The 20,904-nt window shown below is 44.8% G+C and overlaps 1 protein-coding gene across 1 annotated transcript in view; it reads left to right on the forward strand.

Moving 5' to 3' along the window:
* Nucleotides 1–18,875, forward strand: part of RAP1B (RAP1B, member of RAS oncogene family) — a 299,284-nt gene extending 280,409 nt beyond the window's left edge. The window contains exon 8 of the mRNA XM_069229179.1: nucleotides 17,609–18,875. The gene's annotated coding sequence lies outside the window, so the exon portion shown is untranslated. The remainder of the gene's footprint in view (nucleotides 1–17,608) is intronic.
* Nucleotides 18,876–20,904: the final 2,029 nt, after the last annotated feature.

Here is a 20,904-nt window from a genome sequence, read left to right on the forward strand (position 1 = left end):
TTTTCCGAAAAATATGAAGTTCAAGATTCTCACTATGGCCCAAGTTCTATCTGCCCTGGATCCAAGTGACTAGAAGGTGGTGCTGGATATGCTGGGTGCCTATTTTCACATCCCCATTCTGCAGCCCAACTGGTGTTACCTACAGGTCCAGGTGGATCACAAGCATTTCTAGTTTTGTGTGCTCCCATGCTGTCTCTCCAGCACCCCTTGAGTGTTCTTGAAAGTGACGGTGGTGGACGCTACTCCCCAACAAGGGTTGGGAAGTTCGTTCTTCCATACCTCCACAACTAGTTGCTAAAAGCATCCTAACTTCAGTCAGTCCTGGACTTCTTCCAGATGTTGGGGAATCTCCTCACATCTTTGGGGTTTCCATAAGTCACACCAACTCCTTTACAGAGGCTCCCGTTCATTGAAGCCATTCTGGATATTGTGCAGTTTTGAGCCTTAGGCCAGAGTCTTAGTGAGAATGGCTCGAAGGCTTCATGACTTCTTTTCTTGGCTCCTGCTTGCTAGTGCATATGGGCTCTGCCATGGGATCTGATTTCAGTGGGCTCAGCACCAAGGGAATCTGTTCGATTCCATCCAAGTGTTGGAAGAGACTGAACACGATATGCAGTGGTGGCTGTCAGACTGCAGTTGGACTGGTGGTATACTGCTCTCCATACTCCACCCAGAGTTGATGGTTATGACAGATGCATCGTTGGTCAGCGGGGGAGGTCATCTGCGAAAGGTGGCGTTCAGCGGACTCTGGTCTCTTGCAGAGCACCGCCTCCACATCAGTTTGTTGGAGTTGTCAATGATTTGCCTGGCTCTGAAAGTCCTCTCATCCATCCGGGGAGGACTGGTGCAAAGGCTCATAGGCAACACCACTGCCATGTTGTACTGCCATAAATCGTGCAGACTGGGCTCTTCTCACGACACATCTATCCAATAATCAACTACATGGCAGAGCGGACAACCTGAACCAGTGTTGTCCATTGGATCACAAATGGCAATTACACTCAGAAGTGATGTAGAGTGTCTTCCAGGATTGGGGAGAACCCTGGCTTGATAGTTTTGCCACTGCCAGGAACGTGCAGTTTCCAAACTTGTGTATTTTGAGTTCCCAAAATGTTCTCCCTTGGGGATGCTTTTCTCACTAGTGTGTGGCACGGGACTCGTATAGGCCTTTCTGCCGCTACCTCTCGTGCAGTGTTCTGAAGAAGATAAAGAACGACTTAGCCCAAGTAATTTTAGTGGCTCCAGCTCTGGCCAGGAGAGAATAGTATCTGGAACTTTTGGCTGTGAGCATCTGTCTTCTAGTTTGGCCGCAGCTTCAGAAGGATCTTCTGTTGTAGCAACAGGCAGAGTCCCCCATACATGGAGCTAAAGCAGCAAAAGTTGACTGCCTCTCAAGTTAGTGGATGTCATCTTGACAGCCATCAACCAAAACCATCTAACCTAGAAGCTGGAAGAAGTCTGTCGATTGGTGTATCGCTTGACAGATGGAGCCCCTACAAGCAAATGTGTTTGTGCTACTTTGTATGCTTTCAACAGCCCAGCAAGAATTTGCTGTGGCCTCTATTAAAGGTTATTTGTCAACTATATTTGCCTTTCCACAGTTACCAGATAAACCCTTATTGCTTAAATCGCCTGTTGTGTTGCACTTCATAAAGGGGTTTGCCTACATATTTCCTACACATACCTTTTGTGATGCCCCATGTTGGATGGGCAGTTTGCCCATTACGTCCTGTAGAACATGTTGGTGTGAGTCATTTCACAGACCCACCACCTTGGAATCTATTCACAAAGTGCGAAATCTGCAGTTAGGACTATCAATCAGAATAACAAGTAACTTACCTTCAGTAATGCTATGTTCGATGGCATCTGTCGCTGTAGATACGCATGTTCTGCAATAGCTCGCCATCTGGTGTTGGGCCGGAGTGTTACAAGTTGTTTTTCTTCGAAGAAGTCTTTCGAGTCACGGGACCGAGTGACTCCTCCTTTTGTCTCCATTGCGCATGGGCGTCGACTCCATCTTCGATTGTTTTTTTTCCGCCATCGGGTTCGGACGTGTTCCTGTCGCTCCGAGTTTCGGAACGGAAAATTAGCTAATTTCGGAAGATTTTCGTCGGGATTGTTGCGTTCGGGATCGGCGTACTTAGATTTCACACCGCATCGAAGATCGAAGAGCTCCGGTGCCCTTCGGGGTAGTTTTTCGATCCTCCGTCGGGGGCCTGGTCGGCCCGACCGCGTGCTGAAGAACGCCGATGGAACGGACCCCGTTTCGTTTCTGCCCCAAATGCCACAATAAATACCCCTACACAGACCAACACTTGGTCTGCAACCTGTGCCTGTCACCTGAGCACAGCGAAAACACCTGCGAGGCCTGTCGTGCGTTCCGGTCCCGAAAAACACTCCGAGACCGTCGAGCCAGAAGACTTCAAATGGCGTCCGCACCGACAGCCCAACGGGAGTTCGAGGAACAGGAAGAAGAAGGTACCTTCTCGATCCAAGACTCAGACTCCGAAGGATTCGACGACACACAAACCGTGAGTAAGACGTCGAAAAACACACAAAGAAACATTTACAAGGCCCAGGGGACGCCACTGCCACCAGGCCATGGCTCCACCCATAAATTCGGTGACCGACCGTCTGCACCGAAAAAGGCCAAAACAGTGCCGAGATCGTCCGACTCCGGTCGAGACACCGGCACGCAGCCTTCTCGGGACCGAGAAAGTGCTGGAGACAAGCCTCGACACCGAGATGCCGGTGTGGACACGGCTCGACGCCGAGACAGCGGCACCGAAACAGATCGACGCCGAGAGGTTTCGGCCCCGAAAAGGAAAAAAGTCACCTCGGAGCCGAAAAAACACGCAGACAAAGTTTCGACGCCGAAACAAACTGCAAGCGACCCAGCTTCAGGCTCTTATACAGAAGAGCACTCGCTAACCTCCCAAATGCAAAAGCATAGGTTTGAGGAAGAGCTACAAGCAACTGATGTGGACCATACGCAAAAGCGTATCTTCATTCAGCAGGGGACAGGAAAAATAAGCACCCTTCCCCCCATTAGGAGAAAGAGAAGGTTGGAGTTCCAGACGGAACAAGCACCACAACCAAAAGTGGTTAAAAGAATTACACCACCACCCTCTCCTCCGCCCGTGATTAACGTTTCACCAGCACAAACTCCATCTCACTCCCCAGCTCACACCACCATGAGCCAGGGTGACCAAGATCAGGACGCATGGGACCTATACGACGCCCCAGTGTCAGATAACAGCCCGGAGGCCTACCCTACAAAGCCATCTCCACCAGAAGACAGCACCGCGTACTCTCAGGTGGTGGCTAGAGCAGCACAATTTCATAACGTAAGCCTCCACTCAGAACAGGTCGAGGATGATTTCTTGTTCAACACACTCTCCTCCACCCACAGCTCCTACCAAAGCCTGCCTATGCTCCCTGGTATGCTCCGGCACGCAAAAGACATATTTAAGGAGCCGGTCAAAAGTAGGGCAATCACACCAAGGGTGGAAAAGAAGTATAAGCCGCCTCCTACGGACCCGGCTTTCATCACTACACAGCTGCCACCAGACTCTGTTGTTGTAGGAGCAGCTAGGAAAAGGGCCAACTCTCACACATCTGGAGATGCACCACCCCCAGATAAAGAAAGCCGCAAGTTCGATGCAGCTGGTAAAAGAGTCGCAGCACAAGCTGCAAACCAGTGGCGCATCGCGAACTCCCAGGCACTACTTGCGCGCTATGACAGAGCCCACTGGGACGAGATGCAACATCTCATTGAACATCTGCCCAAGGACTTCCAAAATAGGGCGAAACAAGTGGTTGAGGAGGGACAGACCATCTCCAACAACCAGATACGTTCCTCCATGGACGCTGCAGATACAGCTGCACGGACAATTAATACATCTGTAACTATCAGACGGCATGCATGGCTCCGAACGTCTGGATTTAAACCAGAGATTCAACAAGCAGTTCTCAATATGCCTTTTAATGAAAAAGAACTGTTCGGTCCAGAAGTGGACACAGCGATTGAGAAACTCAAAAAAGATACGGACACTGCCAAAGCCATGGGCGCACTCTACTCCCCGCAGAGCAGAGGGAATTACAGCACATTCCGTAAAACGCCCTTTCGAGGGGGGTTTCGGGGTCAAAGCACACAAGCCAGCACCTCACAAGCAACACCGTCCACTTACCAGGGACAGTATAGAGGAGGTTTTCGGGGACAATATAGAGGAGGGCAATTCCCTAGAAATAGAGGGAGATTTCAAAGCCCCAAAACCCCTACTACTAAACAATGACTCACATGTCACTCACCCCCTCCACACAACACCAGTAGGGGGAAGAATAGGTCATTATTACAAAGCATGGGAGGAAATCACTACAGACACTTGGGTTCTAGCAATTATCCAACATGGTTATTGCATAGAATTTCTACAATTCCCTCCAAACATACCACCAAAAGCACAAAATTTAACAACACACCATTCCAATCTCCTGGAGATAGAAGTGCAGGCACTATTGCAAAAGAATGCAATCGAATTAGTGCCAAACACGCAAATAAACACAGGAGTTTACTCACTGTACTTTCTGATACCAAAGAAGGACAAAACGCTGAGACCAATCCTAGACCTCAGAGTAGTGAACACTTTCATCAAATCAGACCACTTCCACATGGTCACACTACAAGAAGTATTGCCATTGCTAAAACTACACGACTACATGGCAACTTTAGACCTCAAGGATGCTTATTTCCATATACCAATACACCCATCGCACAGGAAATACCTAAGGTTTGTATTCAAAGGAATACATTACCAATTCAAGGTACTGCCTTTCGGATTAACAACCGCACCAAGAGTCTTTACCAAATGTCTAGCGGTAGTCGCTGCACACATAAGAAGGCAGCAAATACATGTGTTCCCATATTTGGACGACTGGCTAATCAAGGCCCATTCGTTCATACAGTGCTCAAATCACACAAATCAGATCATACAAACCCTCTTCAAACTCGGGTTCACCGTCAATTTCACAAAATCCAAAATTCTGCCACGCAAGGTACAACAATACCTGGGAGCCATAATAGACACATCAAAGGGAGTAGCCACTCCAAGTCCACAAAGAATTCAAAATTTCAACACCATCATACAACGCATGTATCCAACACAAAAAATACAGGCAAAGATGGTATTACAACTCCTAGGCATGATGTCATCATGCATAGCCATTGTCCCAAACGCAAGACTGCACATGAGGCCCTTACAACAGTGCCTAGCATCACAGTGGTCTCAAGCACAGGGTCACCTTCTAGATCTGGTGTTAATAGACCGCCAAACTTACCTCTCGCTTCTGTGGTGGAACAACATAAATTTAAACAAGGGGCGGCCGTTCCAAGACCCAGTGCCACAATACGTAATAACAACAGATGCTTCCATGACAGGGTGGGGAGCACACCTCGATCAACACAGCATACAAGGACAATGGAACGTACATCAAACAAAACTGCATATCAATCACCTAGAACTTCTAGCAGTTTTTCAAGCACTAAAAGCTTTCCAACCAATAATAGTTCACAAATACATTCTCGTCAAAACAGACAACATGACAACAATGTATTATCTAAACAAGCAGGGAGGGACGCACTCCACGCAGTTAAGCCTGCTAGCACAAAAAATTTGGCATTGGGCAATTCACAACCAAATTCGCCTAATTGCACAGTTTATACCAGGGATACAAAATCAACTCGCAGACAATCTCTCTCGAGATCACCAACAGGTCCACGAATGGGAAATTCACCCCCAAATTCTGAACACTTATTTCCAACTCTGGGGAACACCTCAGATAGACTTGTTTGCGACAAGGGAGAACGCAAAATGCCAAAACTTCGCATCCAGGTACCCACACAAACAATCCCAAGGCAATGCCCTATGGATGAACTGGTCAGGGATATTTGCTTACGCTTTTCCTCCTCTCCCTCTCCTTCCTTACCTGGTAAACAAACTCAGTCAAAGCAAACTCAAACTCATATTGATAGCACCAACTTGGGCAAGGCAACCCTGGTACACAACGCTGCTAGACCTATCAGTGGTACCCTGCATCAAATTGCCCAACAGGCCAGATCTGTTGACACAGCACAACCAAAAGATCAGACACCCACATCCAGCATCGCTGAATCTAGCAATCTGGCTCCTGAAATCCTAGAATTCGGGCACTTACAACTTACCCAAGAATGTATGGAAGTCATAAAACAAGCAAGAAGGCCATCCACCAGGCACTGCTATGCAAGTAAATGGAAGAGGTTTGTTTGCTACTGCCATATTAATCAAATACAACCATTACACACAACTCCAGAACATGTAGTGGGTTACTTGCTTCACTTACAAAAATCTAACCTAGCTTTCTCTTCCATTAAGATTCACCTTGCAGCAATATCTGCATACCTGCAGACTACCTATTCAACTTCCCTATATAAAATACCAGTCATTAAAGCATTCATGGAGGGCCTTAGGAGAATTATACCACCAAGAACACCACCTGTTCCTTCATGGAACCTAAATGTTGTCCTAACTAGACTTATGGGTCCACCTTTTGAACCCATGCACTCCTGCGACATACAGTTCCTAACCTGGAAGGTGGCATTTCTCATCGCCATTACTTCCCTGAGAAGAGTAAGCGAGATTCAGGCGTTTACTATACAGGAACCTTTTATACAACTACACAAAAATAAAGTCGTCCTAAGGACCAATCCTAAATTTTTGCCAAAGGTTATTTCACCGTTCCATCTAAATCAAACAGTGGAACTTCCAGTGTTCTTTCCACAGCCAGATACCGTAGCTGAAAGGGCACTACATACATTAGATGTCAAAAGAGCATTGATGTATTACATTGACAGAACAAAAAACATCAGAAAGACTAAACAACTCTTTATTGCATTTCAAAAACCTCATGCAGGAAACCCAATTTCAAAACAAGGTATAGCCAGATGGATAGTTAAATGCATCCAAATCTGCTACCTTAAAGCTAAACGACAGCTGCCCATTACACCAAGGGCACACTCAACCAGAAAGAAAGGTGCTACCATGGCTTTTCTAGGAAACATCCCAATGCAAGAAATATGTAAGGCAGCCACATGGTCTACGCCTCACACATTCACCAAGCACTACTGTGTAGACGTGTTATCCGCACAACAAGCCACAGTAGGTCAAGCCGTATTAAGAACATTATTTCAGACTACTTCCACTCCTACAGGCTGATCCACCGCTTTTGGGGAAATAACTGCTTACTAGTCTATGCAGAACATGCGTATCTACAGCGACAGATGCCATCGAACTGAAAATGTCACTTACCCAGTGTACATCTGTTCGTGGCATCAGTCGCAGTAGATTCGCATGTGCCCACCCGCCTCCCCGGGAGCCTGTAGCAGTTTGGAAGTTACCTTCAATTATTTATATATGTATCATCTCAACCTTAAATAGGTGCATACTTAGTCACTCCATTGCATGGGCACTATTACTACAATTCAACTCCTACCTCACCCTCTGCGGGGAAAAACAATCGAAGATGGAGTCGACGCCCATGCGCAATGGAGACAAAAGGAGGAGTCACTCGGTCCCGTGACTCGAAAGACTTCTTCGAAGAAAAACAACTTGTAACACTCCGGCCCAACACCAGATGGCGAGCTATTGCAGAACATGCGAATCTACTGCGACTGATGCCACGAACAGATGTACACTGGGTAAGTGACATTTTCATTCTGGTAGATACTAACTGCATAGTCCTCACTGACCCTCACACCTTCGCTTTCTGTGGAAAGGACCCTTCCTCCATATATAAGAAGGTTCCAATTTAGTGATCCACACAATGCCATATCTAATTCAATAAGGGCTCTACGGACAGATTGAGAAAAAAGTGACGTTGATCCGCAGGGGTGGTGGCTTTATGGGCTCCAGTGTCATTTCCTGCGTGGGATGAATTAGACTTAGAACCTCATGATGCCATCTACCCGCATGTGAGGGAAATGTTGAGAAATTTCTCTGGATCCAATCTGGCTCAATAAGGATATTCATCTGGTGAGGAATCTGGAGGTTAGAGTACATGATGCAGGAGGAACTGAAGAACATTGATATTCGATAACAGATTCAAGGCTGTATTATTTAATATAATCCTAAGCGTAAGTGAAGCTGGATAACCAAACGAAATTGTAAACAAATAGCAATAATGTAGATGAACCACAGGTACATGGGTGGCATCCATGCAGTTTCCCAAGAACAGTTCTAAATCAAACGAGCAGCCACGATGAGCCAAAAACATGAGTCCACCCTGTATTTCACTCCAAGGTAATTTGATTAACTTGGAGTGAGATACAGCATGGACTTGTGCTTTTATTATATTAAAGAATACCTCCTTGAAAAAGTCCCAGTGACGAAACAAGTGTTTGCTGCTATCCTTTGGGCATATTGGCATATGTAAAAGGAACGTTTGAGCAGTTTGAAGAACAAACAGGCAATTTGAAGAAAACTACTATCCTACTTTTGGATTTGTTATTGAATATCAGTGTGCTTCGGTATCTCTTGCATCAGTTTTTTGTTCTGGAATTGTGTTCCATGCTGGGCATTTCTCACCCATGGTGTCAGTGTGAGTGTACTGGCCAGGCACCTGTCTACAGAGTTGATGGACACTTACAGGAGTCATCTTTCAAATATCTAATGCTTTTACTTTGGCTGTCCCTGGATTTGCAGACGTTGAAGCCTTGTCACCAAGTTAGAGTATATATCATTAAGAGCATTCCTGAAGATATGCAGATTGTTCATCTGGACTACTCATCTATTTAAATAAGGCATTTATTCATTTTTGTCTCCCTCTCTGTGTGCATTAATTTTGAATAGCTAATTTTTTCTAGTTAGTTAGGAGCCTGATTTCCCCATAGCTATAAGAGAATCGTTTGACCCTATAATATTCTGGATAACTGGCACTCAAGTTTGCACTGAAGGAGAGGAACTGAAACCACTTTATTGGACATCACTGATACCCCTATTTATTATTGTTTCTTGAGTGTTTACTCTGTTTGATTTACCTCTTTGCATCTCTCAATACTTGAGCTCCCTATTGCTTATTACGATTCCTAAGTTAAGCCTCTGGTAATCTCTTGTTCATAGTTTCTAGCAAACCTAAAAGTAGAATAATTTGGCTAATGGCACATTTCTTCAATTCTGTGTCCCTTACAGATTGCTATATTTTCCAGTTCTTCATCCACAAAATTATCAGTCAGTTGTCAGAGGGGAAGAATAATATGGGGCTCTTTTTTGTATTATTTGGTGTTGATAATTGACTATATTCACTATAGTTAATTTCAACAGGGAGCTAGGAACATTCGGAATTCATACTTAATGGTTCATTGTATTCATTAGTCCATTTTTTTCTATGTTTTCTATGCAAGAATCCTGCATAAAATTTTACATAACGCTTTGATTACACTGTCTTACTGTAACATGATCAACAATGAGCAATGGACCTTGCATATAACCACTAAATGGTTCATAAGAATTCTTTCCTATGTAGGTATTGCAGAAGGACCATCAGTCCACTGTAGAGTTGATTCTCACAGGGTACAGCCAACACACATTTAGCAGTTATAATATACTGCTTCCTCAGGGCTATTTGATAGTTTGCATGCATCTCAACCAATTTCCTTTTTAAAGTTGTGCCTTTCAGCGTGATACGTGTAGAAAACTAAGCGCTACATCTAATTTTGTGTTCTAGTTGCTAAATGCCTTTGTATTTGATTTACAAAGAGGGATACACATTCTTAATCTCTTCACTCATGATTACAACAGCTTTCTTACCTTCAAACACTACGACTGCCACTGCTCATTCACTGAAACTGCAAATCGCATTGGCTGTACCCTGTGGCATTCGGCTCTACAGTGGAATGCTGGTTCATATGCACTAATTATGAAGGAAACTATTGTTATGAACAGTATTTCTGATAGAGACTTATATCCACAGATTCCTCCCCTTTTTTAATATTCCCCAGGCGCTGACTGGATTCAGAAACGTTTGCGTAGTACCTCTACATGGAGGAACCTGGCATGTCCCTACTGGAATGGCTTTGCACTAAAGCCATTCCAGTAGTGACATGCGCAGCCTATGAAGGTGCACCTCATGCACACTGGTGTAGTTTCCTTTCTTTCTGTGCCCCCAGACTCTGATATGGAGCTTCTTCTCATCTCTTAGAGACCCTTACCTCTATTTTTCTCTCCCACAAAAAATATTTCCAGTGTGCAAGGTATGACACTGTTGAAAGCAATGGATTTTAACCTGTAAGAACTATTGCAAGTAGATGTCTATTAAATATCAACAAGGTATACTTATGTGTCTGGGGTTGAGCCACGACTTCAAGGCCTGCGGAGACTGTGCGTCAGTGAACCCAGGGGCCATCAGGGAATGCAAAGCAAGACTTTGTTGCCAACACAAGATACAGCGTCCAGACTGCTCCAAGATTAAATCCAGAGTTACTAGAGACAACTGAGTCACTGTAGAGGCCAGTCTTTATTGCGATCCAAGTCCTCTGGCAGGCACAATATCAGGAGCAGTTTAAGTGGCGTTCTGCTACTTTAGACCATTCCCACTCCCCCGATGACATGCGTGGACAGTGCCAACCGTCACACTCCCTCTCTTGAAATCAGCCGACTTAAGAGTCAGTGCTGTACCTAGTTTCAACACAACCTGAGGTTTTGGGGCTTTCAGCTACACTGCGCCAGGTTGAAGAGTTACGCTCCGCTTTACTCAAGCTCTTTGGATCAATACAGACTAACTGTGGCACATCTTTGAGCCCCACGGAGTTGAGAAGCCTTCCACCTGTACCACTGCTGGAGGGTTTACAGTCTCAGCCAGCTGGACCCTTTGAGTTACTTGTGCCCTCTGCTTAAGTACTGATGCCGCCCACAGTGCCCAAACCCACATCAGGTCAGGGTATGTTGATGCCAACCTTGCCTCCTGAGGAAGCGGTTCAAATTGTCCTCTCAGACAACTGTACAACTTTGACAAATGTTGTGCCTGAATCTGTCTGGCGCATGAGCCCATGCACTTGACCTTTCAAGAGTCGGGCAACATTCACTGCATTCCCTCTTTGGCACCAACCCTTACAATGACTGACCAGGGTGAAGAGTTTAGTCAGCCGTATTCAGAGGACAATTGATATGAGGACTTGCAGGAGGCTAGTGGGCTAAATACCTCCCCAAAGATGGTTATGTTCTTTCCTCCCATCTAAGCCATGGAAAAACCTGCATTTTACACCGTGGTTATGCGTAGGGCACCTGAAGTCCTTGACCTCCAGCTTCCTACCATGGAGGTGAAGATATACGTGCTAACTGAGGTCCTACAACTGGGCCAGACTACTTGTGAGCCTCTCTTACCTTTCATTGAGGCCCTGACAAATAGCCTCCTAAAAGTATGGCAAAAGCCATGTACTAGCCCTCTAGTCAACAGACAAATTGCCTGAGCCCATTGCCTTTTGTTGCAAAGCTCCAGAGAGCCTCGTGGTGTAGGCTCCCACTAGTCAGACCAACCTTAACAATGTTCTTATACTTCCTGTGACAGGGAATCAATCCAAGTTGGACACCTTTAGAAAACGGCTATTTTCATCAGCCAATGTTGCCCTACGATGGATTAATGCCTCTTGTTTGTTGGGCCCGTTGCATTCATGCCCTCATTGACTGTTGCACATGTCCTCCCCAGTGCACCAGAAGACCTTAGCCCTGTCCCTTCTCAGGTGATTCCAGATGGTTGTGATGCGGCTTGGACACCACAACTCCGTTGGGCTAGGTATAGACTCCAGCATTTCCATGCGTGGCTACAATCTTCTGGGTTCTCGGGCTGTATCCGGTCCTCCCCGATAGACGTTCCATATGATGGGACTCACCTCTTTGGGGGCAAGTTTGGGTCTGCCTTCGAGTGCTTCAAGGAGAGTAGGACTACACCTCGCTCTCTGGGCCTCTCTGCTCAGCCTTGCCAGCCACATCTGTTTCAAAGTTCCTTTCTTGGCTTTGGTCTAGGCATCCCTTACCGCTAACATGTCCTGTCCCAGCAGGGAACCAAGCAGTTTTGCAGGAGGTAGGGTTGCCCGCCTCCCTCCCCGACCCCCCCCCCCCCACCCCCCCTCCTCCCCCCACCCCACACCCACCCGCAGGCAAGGAGAGCATGGCAATCAATCCACCGCACCATTTAGTCCTCCACCACCTCTTGCAGCGCCACCTGCCAAACCCCTTCAATGTGCCCTTTACTGGGCCGCAGCCACGTGCGGCAGGCAGAATTACACAGATTCTAACCGGGTTGGCAAGCAAGCACATCAGACAGAAGGTTACAACTTGCCCTTCTTTTTGTCCCCGACATACATACATACATACATACACACACACACAACCATTTTGCTGGCAGGAAGAGCAAGCCCTTTTGGTCAAACAAGGCTGTTGAGAGGGTGCCAGCAGCAGAAGTTTGATGTGATTGTTATTCCATTACTTTCTTGTGCCCGAAAAGGATGGTGGTCTTCTACATATTCAGGATCTGCACCCGCTCAACGCCTTCTTCTGAAAGGAGAAATTTAAGATGCTCAACCTCACCCAGATCTTGTCTGCCCTTGATCCTTGAGACTGGATTGTGGCGTGGACCTGCAGGACGCCTGTTTCAATATACCTTTACTGCAGGCCCACTTGTACTACCCATACATTGTGGTGGGACAGGAGCATTTCAAGCTTGCTGTGCTCCCCTTTGGTCTCATCAGTGCCCCATGGTTATTCACAAAGTGATGGTGGTGGCAGCACACCTTCTGAAGTCAGGGGTGCCAGTCTTTCCCTACCTCTGACTGGCGGTTGAAGCAGTCAACCGCCTCCAGACTACAGCACACCTCCTGTCATCCTTGGGGTTCATTATCAAGATGCCAAAGTCACACTTGATGCCTCTTCAGACACTCCCCTTCATTTGAGCCATTCTGGGCACAGTTCTGTTTCGTATCTTTTCCTCTGAAAGGACAGTCCAGGACATTCACGCTATGATTCCGATCTTTCATCCTCTGTCCTAGATTTTGGTGATGTCGACAATTGGGCTGTTTGGACTGACCACCTGCATCCTTTTGGTCGAGCATGCCAAGTGAGATATGCAGGCTCTGCAGTGGAATCTGAAATCCCAGTGGGCCCAACATCAAGGGGACCTCTCCAACCACTTTTGATCTCCGTTGCGACTTCAAAAGATCTGCAGCTGTGATTGATGGGCTGCTATTGGTTCATCAGCAAGGCTGTCTCTCCTTTCCTCATCCATAGGTGTCCATGGTGACGATGCACCACTTCTGGTTTTGGGGCGGCAGTCAGGGAGAGGGAAAGACCAGAGGCCTCTGGTCTCCAGCAGAGTCTCGACTCCTAATCAACCTTCTGGAGCTGAGGGCCATGATCTTGGCCTTCCTTCCATCCATCAAAGGGAGGCTTGTACAGGATCTCACAGACACCACTACAATGTGGTACTGCAACAGACAGGGTGGGGCAGGGTCACAGACCCAGTGCCTGGAGGCCTTGCATCTCTGGAAAGGATTGGACCACTAAGGAGTCCTTCTGGTGGTGAACCACCTAGTGGAATCCTTGAATGCTAGTGTTGGCGAGCTCAGCCATTGACACCTAGTGGATCATGAATGGCATTTACATCTGGAGGTGGTGCATTATCCCTTCTGCAAAACAAAAGAACCTTGGCTTGATCTACTCTGCACCGCCAAGAACGTGTAATGTCAGCTCTACAGTGCGTTAGGAGTTTCTGAAGCGCGTCTCCCTCAGACACGTTGCACCTTGAGTGAAAATCTGGACACCTGTATGCCTTTCCACCGATACCACTCCTGACCAGAGTTCTAAAGAAGATCAGGCCCAAATGGCCCCAAGTCCTCTTAGAGGCTCTGGACTGGGCACAGAGAGTGGTATCCAGAACTCGTGGGCTTGAGTATCTGCCCTTCAATCAGGCTGTTCCTCTGAGAGACTCTGCTTTCGCAGCAGAGGCTGGGTTCTGCACCCTAGCCTTTGCAATCTCCACCTTCATGCATGGAGATTGAGTGGTGCCAGTTGAATGCCTTTAGTCTCATCCCAGAAGTAATTGATGTCATCTTGGTAGCCATACAGTTCTCAACAGACTTTATATGCTTGGCACAAGTCTGTGGTTTGGTGCAGTGCACTCCAAATTGTTTTGCTATTTTGTTATACCCCTCGCCAGGCAAGGCCTTGCTTTGGGCACTGTTAAAGGTTATCTTTTGGCCTTTTTGGATTGCCTGCTCAGCCTTCGTTATTTAAATCACTGATTGATCAGGTTTTTGAAAGACCTGCAGTATCAGTTTTCCCCTTTACCCTTTTCCTTTTGTGATGCCCCAATGGGATCTCAATCTTGTCTTTACCTACTTATCTTAATGTATGCTCTATTCAAGCCGCTCCACAGTTATTCCCTACGGCTCCTCACCCTCAAAACTGTGTTCCTAATTGCCATCACCTCAGCATGGCGTGTGAGTGACTTCCAAGTTCTGTTTGTTAATCCACCTTTTTACTCGATAAGCTGGGTCTGCGAGCTAGGACATCTTTTTTTTTTTTTTTTTTTTTTTACCAAAAGTGGTGACGTTGGTCAAACCATCACCCTGCCAGCATTGTGTGCTCCACCTCACCCCTCTGAGGAGGAGTAAAAACTCCATTGCTTGGACCCCAAATAGTGTTCAGCTTCTACATCGATCTTACTAAAGATCACCAGGTTTACCGTCAGCTCTTTGTGGGGTTTGCTTCAGCAAAGAAAGGCAGTGCTGTGCAGAAGCTTAACATCCAACTCTGGATTGTGCTCTGCATTAGGATCTGCTACACTTCAGCAAAGCAGCCTGAGAGAATCAGTTAACCCATTGCAGCAGGGCCAAAGCTGCTACCACTATGTTAGCACGCTGAGTCTCTGTCCTAGACATCTGTCAGGCAGATGCGTGGGCATCCCTCCAAACATTCACGAAGCACTATTGTCTCGACTGCTAAGCCTACAGAGAAGGACTCTTTGCCCGCCCAGTCCCGCAGGACTTTCTAGTTTGCGTCCATTCACAGCCCACCCTCCCGTTATGTACTGCTTTGGTATCTGTTAAAGTGAGGAATTTTCAGCTAGAAGTCTCCATCAGAATAACAAGTCACTTCGGTTTTGCTCTTTCTTCATAGAGACTCTGTCTAGCAGCAGGTTACTCACCAGTCCTGCAATCGTCTCTGTTTTGTGATTGGACTATCCATTAATAAGATCTAAAGTCTAGTGATCTGCACACTGGTCTACCCGTTTGCTTTAGGGGCTCCATGTTTTGAGGCACGGACAGTCTCTAAAGCAATTGATGTCAGCACTCAGGAGTGGTGCTTTTTTAGGCCCCTCAAGTCACTTCCAGAGTGGAACGGCATCAGTGTGAGGCTGCATGGCCCCACCATCCGTCACGCAGAGGTACTGTCGAATAGTTTACAGATCCAGTCTGGCTCCTGGGGGCTATTCTAAATGTGAAAAATCTGCGACTGGATAGTCCGCACCAGAAAAACAAAGATAAATAACTTGTTCTTTGTTGATAATATGCAGGGTAGTTTGTCTCTCTTGATAATGCTACAATAGCATGATTTTTATGAACGTTTTATGAGAACTGTTTTATGCATCTTATAAAGAACATTTGGAATAAAATAGGCTGATGAAGACTCCCGTTTTTGTAAATTGTATGCTTAATGGATAACTGGCTTAGTGGGTGAAACAGAGCAGGGCCTTGAGTTGCAGTTCTCATCACTATTATATTTGGCTTTCTGACCTGATGTTGCCCATCTGTTTGTTCATTGAAAGTTTAATAATTTGATTAGCCATAATGGTTCCAAGATCAAACTAATTTTGTTCAAACATTGACATAAGAGTGCAATGCTTATTTCTACATACAAATTTATGAAGACTTCTTGTTTACAAGTTTAAAATCTGGATTCTCAATCTACAAAAGCTTGTTTCAGCCAAATCGTTAAAAGGCCTTACTACAAGTCAAATATGTAGGCCCATTTTCAGCCACTTCTTAAGGAATGTTTTGTGGCTGCTTGAGCTAGTGTTGGTGGGTATCTGGATTGTACCCTCCTCTGTCAGTCTATTAACTACATAGACACAACGAAAGTATCTCCCTCAAGCATTGTAAAACAGACACAAGCATTCAAGTATAACCCCTAAAAGGGGGCATTTTGAATAGGCTAATGAAAGTAGGCCATCTTTTGAACATACTGTATGGTCTAAGATGTTCATTGGTACTTTTTAAGCTAAACCAAACCAATTTTGAAACCACAGCACATACAGGGTTCCAGATTGTAGCAGAAGGGGTATATGAAATCCTTCCACTCCTATTATGTTATGAGAAAGCAAAGGTCCCTCATGTTTGGGAACAAAGAGTAAAATTGTATATTTATACTGTGATGTCTGTCCTGAGGCCTCACTTAAGGTTTGTCTATAGTCCTTGGGTCCTGCATGCATAAAATGTGCAGCGGAGAGCTCTCTGCCGCACCTGTCTGTCTATTTTCTACATCAGGGACCTGCATATGCTGTCGGTGTGCACATCAACACTTAGTGTTGGACCTAGAAGTGCTTATAGGGAGATTCCCCATTACCCTTGTACATTACCAGCAGATAGGCAGAAAGCTGTGGTGGCATCTCCGTAATGGAACTAGAGGTCTCAAAGCAAGGAAAGCTTTGTCTCTATCCCTGACTAAAATGAGAGGCAGGATCACAGGTCTTCAGCTTGTTCTCTTGGGTGAAAAGTAGACGTTTATGGTTAACTAGCAAAGAGATATTCCAAACATCAGAGGTGCACACCAAAAAAGAGCACATTATGCACCTTTAAAGAGAACGGTCAGAACTCCACACTTAGGTCTTAGTATTGCAAACTTAGGCCTTACGTTATTATGATTCCCTGAGGTAAAAGGTTCTTGAGTTTTCATCTGTCCAAAACAATGATGTGTTACAAGGAGCAGTTCCTCACTAATTTAAAAAAAAATAATGGTTGGTGGTTTGGGATTGGAGTACATTAAAATGTTGGTCAATTACCCCAAGACCAGTAAAATTAAAATACAAGTAAATATGCAAGCAGTTCAAAAAGCTGAGATATATTAAACCCCTGAACAGCTGGCCACCTGCTCTATTTCTTGAAGGGTTATGCTGTTGGTGGTAGAACCTCGCACTGAAGGGGACTTTTTCCCTTCTTGTGGTATCCACTTCCTCCTATTCCTTGCTGAAGAGAAAATCTGTTGTGAATATAGTAAACAACTAGCAGTCTGTTTTATCTGTCCACAATTTCATCTGCAAGTTTTAATGTCCCGGCTCTGTTCTATTCTTTTGGGAAAACCTGTTTGAGGCCCAAGGGTGATTTAAACATAACTGTTTCTAATCTTGCCACTATGAAGTTTGAGTACCTTATTTACTACAGCTAAGTAAAATGTAATATATCTGAAATTCTGCTTGTGGTTTATAATATGTATGGTTTCCGTGGTGTATGTAACAATTTGTGATTCTTTGTACCTGTTCAAACTTTGAGTTTTCTCACTTTTTACTTTCTGACTTGCCCGTTTCTTTTCAGGTCAGAAGAACTGTTGCCCACATCAACAGTGCCAGCATTCCAATGTCACTAAACCTATCAACAACTTTAATGGACTTTCCTGTGGTGGTACCCTTTGAGAAATGGATGGAAACTTAGACATCAGTTTGCACATAGTAATCACTTTCCAGCATCGCAAAAAAGATTTTTACTTCGAAAGATGGTCTTTGCATTTGCAGCTGGTAAAAACAGAGCCTACATCCAGTATTACGGCTAACAGACATTCTTCATCAACCGGTGTCCATGTGCGATGAAAATGTGTACTGTAAACCTTGAACGGTCCTCTACTTTCTATTGAAGAGTCAAAATGATGTAAATCGTAAAAGCACCACTATTTTAGCATAATAAAAGAAAGTCCAAAGAGCTCTCCTATAGACTACTCCAGATAACTTTGCTTCTTCAAAATTTGTAGCTTATTGCAACTTACTTTCTTCTAAACAAGTACAAGATTTCATCTATTTTGTTGTGCAAAAGTTCTTTGACTAACACAAAGGTAGGTTTTTCCCACTCATGGAGAAACTGTGCGGACAATAATCTTTGTCATTAAGATGTAACCGATCATTCAGTGGAATGTCTTTAGTGAAAGACGATGCATTTATGATCCAAGATTGACATGTCCCAACTTTTCAACCTTTTATTCATGGTTTCCTCTTCCCTCTTGTTTACACAAAGAATAATGTTTATAGTTGTGTGTACAGTGGGGGTCTACAACAAGAAGTGTATATTTTAAGACTATTTTTTAATGATTTGACAATTTTTGTAAATCATTTTTCAGCTTCTGTAGCTGTAGATTCTCACTGTGAATTCCTCGCTTGCTCATGCATAAGTGTTTGCAATACCAAATATGCAGGTTTAGTCATTTTTTGCCTGTCAGTGATTGTTTCACACGTGTACCTGTTTTGGTTGAGATGTTAAATGGTGGAAGAGTACTGTGGATGTGAATGTGGGAAGTAATTTTAATCATGTGTAATTAGTCACAAGGCCTAATTTCCAATAATATCCTTTGCTGATTTATTTAACAATGCCTTGTTGCTTTGTATGCATTAACGTTTGGGTGTAAAGATTGTGTGTAAATCCAACAGGGAGCCACAGTATTTAAATTGACCAACCTAATGCTACAATTGCTTTGAGGTGGCCAAATGTAAACTAAAAAGCCTTAATGAAAGTGGTGCAATTTTGTATAACTTAGCATCAGTAGTTCAATAAATTTGGATTGCCATGCAAGGGCTTGCATTCTAAATATCTACCACTTGAATGTCATGTGTAATGTTTTAATGCTAGTAAATAAATATGGATTTGGCTTTTTTTAAATTCAAAGGTGCATTTGGCACAGCGTGGTTTCCTGCTTGAGCATATTGGGGTAAGTAACTGATAAACATGCATCACATTTTTCCATAGGGTGACCTGAAATCCTCCTTTGTCCTATATTTGCCTTTTCATTGGTTTCCATCCTTCAATACTTTTCTTGCAAAAAATAATCATTCATATATTAATGTGTATGGGCTGTATTTAGCTTCTACATTTTTATATGGATGTGACCCATGTTTAGCTGGACAAGGCATTGTATGACAGAAACTTACTAGGACCTAAAAGCTTGTGGATGTTTATGAAACCTTACATCTACAACAGGAATTTGTAATTGTAGACATGGGCAGTCTGTTAGATAATCTTGGTTACTTAAGTCCATCTCTTTATCATTAGTAAATATAGGAAATGAGCTTACATTCAGGGTTCTGCAGCTTGGCTTACACCTTTTAATTGAGAATAGTTTCTATATATGCCTCTTGGCCCAGCTGCATGCATCTTGCTGGCCACTTATTCTTAGAAGTACTGTGAAAATTTTTAGTAGATCCATATCTGAAGGATCAAATTAAGCCTTAAATAATGAAGATTGCAATTAAATGATTTGGACACTTTCTTTTTTTCTGATGTTAATCTTTGTAAGGGAAAATTAGATTGGGCAAAACAAGTGTTCATGCACTTAAAAGAAAATCTCTCTAATTGCTGATACAGTGTCCAATAGAAAACTCTGTTCTTTAGTTTAATAAGCTGTTGATGGTAGAAGACAAACCACAAGAAGAATGGTGAGCGCTCCTAGAGGCAAATAACGGTACCTGCTTAAGAGGGTGGTGTCACACCTGTAACTATGGTATCTTTCCTATAGGCTTTGTAAATAGTTAAAATATGATTGTACGCAGACAGTGGTGATGCGTCCCTCTGCACTTTTGCCAAGAATTATCAAAAGAAATCCTGAAATGCAGCTTTATGCTTGAAGCAAGAGGGTAAATAAGTTGTTTAACTTCTGGAACATTATCTAGCCTGAGATTTCTCACCTTCAAAATATTCCCAGGTGCCGAAAGATTTCATAGCAGTGCTCCAGAGCTCCACTAGGTGGCGCTGCGCAGCTCTGAGTTCGCTTTATTCAACCCGGGAAGCCACGGAGTGGAGGCACATATAAGCACCACCTTTATGCACTAATATCTGATACCGACAACTAGCCGCAGATTCCTTATCTTAAAATTCTCCCCCAGACGTCCGACTGGATCTGCAAATTTTTCCTCAGCAGTACCTAAGAGCATCGTTAGACAGTGTTGAGCGACTCCGCAGCCGCATCGTAGCCAGACATGTCATCAGCGGAGTCCGTATATTCCCTGCTCCGTCACACTGACGTTGGTTTCTTCTTTTTTGTACAGCAATGCGGATCTTGTGTTGCAGTACCTCGGGCCTTTTGGCCTTTCTCCCGATTTTTTTTTTTTCTTCTTTTTTTTTTTTTTCTTCAGGTGTTTTTTCAATTGAACATAGTGTATATGCCTTCAGGGTTTAAGCCCTGTGGGTCCTGTACCCAATAAATGTCGGTCACAGACCCCCATTCGGTTCCCATCATGATGCCAGCCATCGTCTGTAGCCCAAGTCCTCGAGGGAGCGTCGTATGAAGCTCCTGGTGGTGTGGGCGGACAAGTCATCTTCCCGACAGCGACTGAGTCCATCTTCTTACTCGTGGTCCTGGGAGCATTCCAGAAGTCATTTGCGTATGTTGCCATCGACTTCTGGTGGTCTATCAGTGTCTCCTAGTAAGTCTTCCTGGGTGCTGTTACACCCTTCGGTGTCACCGCTCCTCTCCAGTGTAGTCCGTGCTAGAGTCCACCCCTTCCCTTCCACCATATCCCAGCGCCGCGGCGACTCTGGACCAAATGCTCCTGCATCCCATCTTTGGGGCTTCCTCTCCCTCTGGAGCACCTTCGGACCCTAAGGAGGTGGCGAGTGCTCTGACAGGGTCT

The sequence above is a fragment of the Pleurodeles waltl genome, chromosome 4_1 (assembly GCF_031143425.1).
Source record: "Pleurodeles waltl isolate 20211129_DDA chromosome 4_1, aPleWal1.hap1.20221129, whole genome shotgun sequence".
Classification (NCBI taxonomy): Eukaryota; Metazoa; Chordata; class Amphibia; order Caudata; family Salamandridae; genus Pleurodeles; species Pleurodeles waltl.